Genomic DNA, 8,084 nt, shown 5'->3' on the forward strand with positions numbered 1-8,084 from the left:
CCCCCCCCCCTGCAGGGCGCGCCCCCTGTCTCGTGGGCCCCTCGAGCACCTCCCGACCGACTTCTTTCGCCTATATAAGCCTACGTACCCTAAAACCATCAAATATCAAGATAGATCGGGAGTTCCGCCGCCGCAAGCCTCTGTAGCCACCAAAAACCTCTCGGGAGCCCGTTCCGGCACCCTGCCGGAGGGGGAATCCATCACCGGTGGCCATCTTCATCATCCCGGCGCTCTCCATGACGAGGAGGGAGTAGTTCACCCTCGGGGCTGAGGGTATGTACCAGTAGCTATGTGTTTGATCTCTCTCTCTCTCTCTCTCTCTCTCTCGTGTTCTTCTATGGCACGATCTTGATGTATCCCGAGCTTTGCTATAATAGTTGGATCTTATGATGTTTCTCCCCCTCTACTCTCTTGTGATGAATTGAGTTTCCCTCTTGAAGTTATCTTATCGGATTGAGTCTTTGATTTGAGAACACTTGATTTATGTCTTGCCGTGTTTATCTATGGTGACAATGGGATATCACGTGCCTCTTGATGTATGTTTTGGTGACCAACTTGCGGGTTCCGCCCATGAACCTATGCATAGGGGTTAGCACACGTTCTTGTCTCTCCGGTAGAAACTTTGGGGCACTCTTTGAAGTACTTTGTGTTGGTTGGATGAATCTGAGATTTTGTGATGCATATCGTATAATCATGTCCACGGATACTTGAAGTGACAATGGAGTATCTAGGTGACATTAGGGTTTTGGTTGATTTGTGTCTTAAGGTGTTATTCTAGTACGAACTCTTTTATAGATCGATCCGAAAGAATAATTTTGAGGTGGTTTCGTACCCTGCCATAATCTCTACGTTTGTTCTCCGCTATTAGTGGCTTTGGAGTGACTCTTTGTTGCATGTTGAGGGCTTGTTATATGATCTATCTATGTTATTATTGTTGAGAGAACTTGCACTAGTGAAAGTATGAACCCTAGGCCTTGTTTCTATCATTGCAATACCGTTTACGCTCACTTTTATCATTAGTTACCTTGCTGTTTTTATTATTTCAGATTACAAAAACCTATATCTACTATCCATATTGCATTCGTATCACCATCTCTTTGCCGAACTAGTGCGCCTATACAATTTACCATTGTATTGGGTGTGTTGGGGACACAAGAGACTCTTTGTTATTTGGTTGCAGGGTTGTTTGAGAGAGACCATCTTCATCCTACGCCTCCTACGGATTGATAAACCTTAGGTCATCCACTTGAGGGAAATTTGCTACTGTCCTACAAACCTGTGCACTTGCAGGCCCAACAACGTCTACAAGAAGAAGGTTGTGTAGTAGACATGAAGCTCTTTTCTAGCGCCGTTGCCGGGGATGTGAGTGCTTGAAGGTATATCTTTAGATCTTGCAATTGAATCTTTTTGTTTCTTGTTTTATCACTAGTTTAGTTTATAAAAGAAAACTACAAAAAAATGGAATTGAGTTTGTCTCATACGCTTCATCTTTTTAATATCTTCCGTGAGAATGTTGGAAAGGAAATTGTGCTCAATTGCTAGAAGAAGAATGCATTAAAGTGCTTGGTACTAAATCTTTGAATGATGAGCATGATTGCAATGTTGTTAGTATGAATTCTATGAATACCCATGATGGTAATGATATGCAAAGTCACAAGCTTGGGGAAGCTATGTTTGATGAATATGATATATTTTGTCCCCCAAGCTTTGATGAGCAAATTTATTTTAATGATAGCATGCCTCTATTTATGATGATTATATTGATGAAAGTGGGTTTGGAAGAGTGTCAACTTTAGAAAGTAGTGATCCCACTATTTTGGAGGATGTTGAATCTTATTGTGATAAACATGAAAGTGGATTTGGAAGAGTGCCAACTTTATTTAGTGATGATCCCACTATTTCGGAAGAGGTTCCAATTGATTATGAGATCAAAGTTGCTATCTATGATGATTATTGTGATGACTTGTATGCTATTAATAATAATGATAACCATGAAACTTGTCATCATGATTTTAGTTTTCAATTGGATTATGCCTCACATGATAATTTTTTTGTTGAGTTTGCTCCCACTACTATTCATGAGAAGAAATTTGCTTATGTGGAGAGTAGTAAATTTTCTATGCTTGTAGGTCATGAAAAGAATGATTTAGGTGCTGTTTATATTGTTGAATTCATTCATGATGCTACTAAAAATTATTATGAGGGAGGAATATATGCTTGTAGGAATTGCAATAATATCAAGTTTCTTCTCTATGTGCTTAAAATCTTGAAATTATGCTTGTTTTGCCTTCCTATGCTAGTTGATTATTGTTCCCATAAGTTGTTTGCTCACAAGATCCCTATGCATAGGAAGTGGGTTAGACTTAAATGTGCTAGTCATATGCTTCATGATTCTCCCGTTATGTTTCAATTCTTATCTTTTATGTGAGCATCATTGTCATCATCATGCCTAGCTAGAAAGGCATTAAATAAAGCGCTTGTTGGGAGATAACCCAATATTTACCCTTACTGTTTTTGTGTGTTCACATGATTATTTTACTGTATTAATCATGTTTTATAGCTTTTGTTTCAATAAAGTGCCAAGTAAGACCTTTAGGATAGCTTACGGTGATAGTTGTGTTGATCCTGCTGAAAATCAGAAACTTTTGCACCCAGTAAATTAGTTTTGTTAATTCACAGAAACGTGCTTATGATCTGATTCTTTTTGCTATGGATTGGTACACAAATTTCTTAGGACTTCCTAATTTGTTAGGATTTTTGGAGTTCCATAAGTATACGTTTGATACAGATTACTACAGACTGTTCTGTTTTTGACAGATTCTGTTTCCTATGTGTTGTTTGCTTATTTTGATGCATCCATGGCTAGTATTAAGTGGTATGAACCATATATAAGTTGTAATACGGTAGATATTACACCAATATGAATTTAGAATGAGTTCATTACAGTACCTAAGTGGTGGTTTTATTTTCTTATACTAATGGAGCTTACGAGTTTTCTGTTGAGTTTTGTGTTGTCGAGTTTCAAGTTTTGGGTAAAGACTCGATGGACTATGGAATAAGGAGTGGTAAGAGCCTAAGCTTGGGGATGACCAAGGAACCCCAAGGTAATATTCAAGGACAACCAAGAGCCTAAGCTTGGGGATGCCCCGGAAGGCATCCCCTCTTTCGTCTTCGTTAATCGGTAACTTTACTTGGAGCTATATTTTTATTCACCACATGATATGTGTTTTGCTTGGAGCGTCATTTATTTTGTTAGTATCTGCTTTCTGTTATTTATATTAATGTTTTGCATCTTTAGTTTCAATAAAAATGTCAAGGATAGCCTTTGCCATGCTTATTTTGCTAGTATACATGTTGCTGTCTGAAAACAAAAAGTTTACCGCTGTTGCAAAAATTCCCTAGAAAAGTCAGAGAGTGGTATAATGTTGAAACTTTTTGCATATTAATCTCTGATAAATTTACTACAGTGGGAATTTTATTTCATAATTTTTGGAGTTAGGGAAGTATTGATACCCTTGCATTCTTTAAGACTGTACTGTTTTTGGCAGATTGCTGTTATGTTTGCATTGTTTGCATATGTTTGCTTGTTTAATGATTCTATTTGAGGATACGAGTATTAAATATGCAGAGGAATTTAGTATTTAATGTTGAATAATAATTTTAGTGATTTGTTACAGTAGAAAATGATAAGGTTTTGCATTGGTTTATACTAACCTATCTCACGAGTTCTTGTTGAGTTTGGTGTGGATGAAGCTTTTGATAAAAGAGAAACCATGATATGAGAGGAATTAAGGAGACACAAAAGTTCAAGCTTGGGGATGCCCAAGGCACCCTAAGATAATATTTCAAGAATTCTCAAGCATCTAAGCTTGGGGATGCCCCGGTAGGCATCCCACCTTTCTTCTTCGACAACTATCGGTTAGTATCGGTTGAGCCTAAGTTTTTGCTTCTTCACATGAGTTGTGATATCCTTGCAATGTCGTTTTATTTTGTTTTGCTTGCTGTTTGAATACAATACCAAGATCTGAAATTCTTATTGTTATAGAGTCTTCACATAGTTGCACAATTATTCGACTACTCATTGATCTTCACTTATATCTTTCGGAGTAGTTTGTCATTTGCTCTAGTGCATCACTTATATCTTTTAGAGCACGGTGGTGTCTTAATTTTGAAGAAATTGCTAGTATCTCATGCTTCACTAATATTATTTTGAGAGTCTTTTAGAACAGCATGGTGTTTTCTATTATCATAAAGTTGGTCCTAGAATGATGAGCATCCAAGTTGGGTATAATAAAAACTATCATAGAAAAAGAATTGGATGCTATGATCAATATGATGCTCAATAATTGTTTTGATATATGGAGGTAGTGATATTAAAGTCATGCTAGTTGGGTGATTATGAATTTAAAGAATGCTTGTGTTGAAATTTGTGATTCCCGTAGCATGCACGTATGGTGAACCGCTTTGTGATGAAGTTGGAGCACAATTTTATTTATTGATTGTCTTCCTTATGAGTGGCGGTTGGGGACGAGCGATGGTCTTTTCCTACCAATCTACCCCCCTAGGAGCATGCGCGTAGTGCTTTGGTTTTTTATGACTTCTAAATTTTTGCAATAAGTGCATGAGTTCTTTTGACTAATGTTGAGTCCATGGATTATACACACTCTTTCACCCTTCCACCATTGCTAGCCTCTCTTGTATCGTGCAACTTTCGCCGGCACCATACACCCACCATACTCCTTCCTAACAACAGCCACCATACCTACCTATTATTGCATTTCCATAGCCATTCCGAGATATATTGCCATGCAACTTTCCACCGTTCCGTTCATATGACACGCATTTCTTTTGTCATATTGCTTTTTGCATCATCATGTAGTTGAAATTGTATTTGTGGCAAGGCCACTTTCATAATTTTCATACATGTCACTCTTGATTCATTGCACCATCCACCGCCAAAGGCATTCATATAGAGTCATATCTTGTTCTAGTTTCGAGTTGTAGTTCTTATGTTGTAATCAATAGAAGTGTGATGATCATCATTATTAGAGCATTGCCCAAAGAAAAAAAGGCCAAATGAAAAAAAAGTAAGGCCCAAAAAAAGAAAAAAAAGAAAAAAATAAATAAAAAGGGCAATGTTACTATCTCTTTTTCCACACTTGTGCTTCAAAGTAGCACCTTGTTCTTCATGTAGTGAGTCTCATATATTGTGCTTCAAAGTAGCACCATGTTTTTCATATAGTGAGTCTCATAAGTTGTCTTTTTCATACTAGTGGGATTTTTTCATTATAGAACTTGGCTTGTATATTCCTACAATGGGCTTCCTCAAATGCCCTAGGTCTTCGTGAGCAAGCAAGTTGGATGCACACCCACTAGTTTCTTTTGTTGAGCTTTCATATATTTATAGCTCTAGTGCATCCGTTGCATGACAATCCCTACTCACTCACATTGATATCTATTAATGGGCATCTCCATAGCCCATTGATATGCCTAGTTGATGTGAGACTATCTTCTCCTTCTTTTGTCTTCTCCACAACCACCATTCTATTCCACATATAGTGCTATGTCCATGGCTCACGCTCATGTATTGCGTGAAAGTTGAAAAAGTTTGAGATTATTAAAGTATGAAACAATTGCTTGGCTTGTCATCGGGGTTGTGCATGATTAAATACTTTGTGTGATGAAGATAGAGCAACAGCCAGACTATATGATTTTGTAGGGATAATTTTCTTTAGCCATGTTATTTTGAGAAGACATGATTACTTTGATTAGTATGCTTGAAGTATTACTATTTCTTATGTAAATATGAACTTTTATTTTGTATCATTTGGATCTGAACATTCATGCTACAGTAAAGAAAATTACATTGAGAATTATGCTAGGTAGCATTCCACATCAAAAATTCTATTTTTATCATTTACCTACTCGGGGACGAGCAGGAATTAAGCTTGGGGATGCTTGATATGTCTCCAACATATCTATAATTTTTTATTGTTCCATGCTATTATATTACCCTTTTTGGATGTTTATGGGCTTTATTTTACACATTTATATCATTTTTGGGACTAACCTACTAACCGGAGGCCCAGCCCTTATTGCTATTTTATTGCATGTTTCAGTATTTCGAGGAAAAGGAATATCAAAGGGAGTCCAAATGGAATGAATCCTTCGGCAGCGTGATTTTTTGGAAGATATGATCCTGGAGACTTGGAGTCCACGTCAGAAGATCTTCGAGGAGGCCACGAGATAAGAGGCCGTGCCCCCCCATGTAGGGCGCGCCCCCTGTCTCGTGGGCCCCTCGAGCACCTCCCGACCGACTTCTTTCGCCTATATAAGCCTACGTACCCTAAAACCATCAAATATAAAGATAGATCGGGAGTTCTGCCGCCGCAAGCCTCTGTAGCCACCAAAAACCTCTCGGGAGCCCGTTCCGGCACCCTCCGGAGGGGGAATCCATCACCGGTGGCCATCTTCATCATCCCGGCGCTCTCCATGATGAGGAGGGAGTAGTTCACCCTCGGGGCTGAGGGTATGTACCAGTAGCTATGTGTTTGATCTCTCTCTCTCTCTCTCGTGTTCTTCTATGGCACGATCTTGATGTATCCCGAGCTTTGCTATTATAGTTGAATCTTATGATGTTTCTCCCCCTCTACTCTCTTGTGATGAATTGAGTTTCCCTCTTGAAGTCATCTTATCGGATTGAGTCTTTGATTTGAGAAGACTTGATGTATGTCTTGTGGGGTTATCTGTGGTGACAATGGGATATTACGTGCCTCTTGATGTATGTTTTGGTGACCAACTTGCGGGTTCCACCCATGAACCTATGCATAGGGGTTGGCACACGTTCTTGACTCTCCGGTAGAAACTATGGGGCACTCTTTGAAGTACTTTGTGTTGGTTGGATGAATCTGAGATTGTGTGATGCATATCGTATAATCATGCCCACGGATACTTGAAGTGACAATGGAGTATCTAGGTGACATTATGGTTTTGGTTGATTTGTGTCTTAAGGTGTTATTCTAGTACGAACTCTTTTATAGATTGATCCGAAAGAATAACTTTGAGGTGGTTTCGTACCCTACCATAATCTTTACTTTTGTTCTCCGCTATTAGTGGCTTTGGAGTGACTCTTTGTTGCATGTTGAGGGCTAGTTATATGATCTATCTATGTTATTATTGTTGAGAGAACTTGCACTAGTGAAAGTATGAACCCTAGGCCTTGTTTCCTATCATTGCAATACCGTTTGCGCTCACTTTTATCGTTAGTTACCTTGCTGTTTTTATTATTTCAAATTACAAAAACCTATATCTACTATCCATATTGCACTCGTATCACCATCTCTTCGCCGAACTAGTGCACCTATACAATTTACCATTGTATTGGGTGTGTTGGGGACACAAGAGACTCTTTGTTATTTGCTTGCAGGGTTGTTTGAGAGAGACCATCTTCATCCTATGCCTCCTACGGATTGATAAACCTTAGGTCATCCACTTGAGGGAAATTTGCTACTGTCCTACAAACCAGTGCACTTGCAGGCCCAACAACGTCTACAAGAAGAAGGTTTTGTAGTAGACATCAGACACTACAAAAAAATAGACACATCCGTGACTTTTTGGGCCAAACGATTTTTTTTCTGTCATACTTATGACACTTCTATGACGATAATTGTGACAAAACCCGGTATCATCATAGATGTGGTGGGCTCCTACTTCTATACAAAAAATCATGACAGAAAATGGGCTTTTCGTCTTGGGCGGGCTGGAGACGCAGCTGCATGACATTCTTTGGGCCGTCCATGACGGTAAAAACATGGTAGAAGCGAGGGCGAGGAAAATTTCGGGGAGTTCCCGGACGGTGGGTGGTCGGGGGCCGAGCGATGCGCGTTTCTCTCGTACACGTACACGCGTGTGTGCGAGGCATTGGGCTCTAACTGAACCCGAGCGAGGCTTTCGGCTCTAACTGAACCCGAGCGATTGCACTAGCTACGTTACTGAACCCGAGTGATTCCTTCGCTACTGCTACTAACTGAAGCTCATCAAACCCTGCTGCCTCCTTCCTTGATGAACAGTGAGCATTGTTGGGG

This window comes from Triticum dicoccoides, chromosome 7B (genome assembly GCF_002162155.2).
Source record: "Triticum dicoccoides isolate Atlit2015 ecotype Zavitan chromosome 7B, WEW_v2.0, whole genome shotgun sequence".
Lineage (NCBI taxonomy): Eukaryota > Viridiplantae > Streptophyta > Magnoliopsida > Poales > Poaceae > Triticum > Triticum dicoccoides.